At 28.3% G+C, this 515-nt stretch overlaps 1 non-coding gene across 1 annotated transcript; it reads right to left on the reverse strand.

The window, feature by feature from the left end:
- Window positions 1-431: 431 nt before the first annotated feature.
- Window positions 432-515, reverse strand: TRNAL-CAA (transfer RNA leucine (anticodon CAA)). The gene has a single exon. It is a non-coding gene; the product is annotated as a tRNA-Leu (tRNA).

Consider the following 515-nt stretch of genomic DNA (forward strand, 5'->3'; position numbering starts at 1 on the left):
TATCTTTGGTCATCGTCAAATTATAATCACAAATGGTTATAATTGAGTCATAACCAACACCATAATGTGTTATAATTTATAGTTATAATGAAACACTACTTGAGGCATAATCAAAGGTCTCCTCGATTCTAACAACCATAATGAGTCACAACCAACACACTGGGTCATAATAATAAAAAAAAAATTATATAAATTTTATTAGAAATAAAAAAATATGTTTTGTATGAGAATTAGAAATAAAAAAGAAAATATAAAAAAGTTAAAATGAAACATAATCAAAGGTCTCCTCGATTCTAACCACCATAATGAGTCACAACCAACACACTGGGTCATGATAATAAAAAAAATTATATAAATTTTATTAGAAATAAAAAATAAAAAATATGTTTTGTATGAGAATTAGAAATAAAAAAGAAAATAAAAAAAAGTTTTGTCAGAAGTGGGATTTGAACCCACGCTCTCTCACGAGAACCAGAACTTGAGTCTGGCGCCTTAGACCACTCGGCCATCCTGAC

Source organism: Camellia sinensis, chromosome 5 (assembly GCF_055761805.1).
Source record: "Camellia sinensis isolate YWXY chromosome 5, ASM5576180v1, whole genome shotgun sequence".
Classification (NCBI taxonomy): domain Eukaryota; kingdom Viridiplantae; phylum Streptophyta; class Magnoliopsida; order Ericales; family Theaceae; genus Camellia; species Camellia sinensis.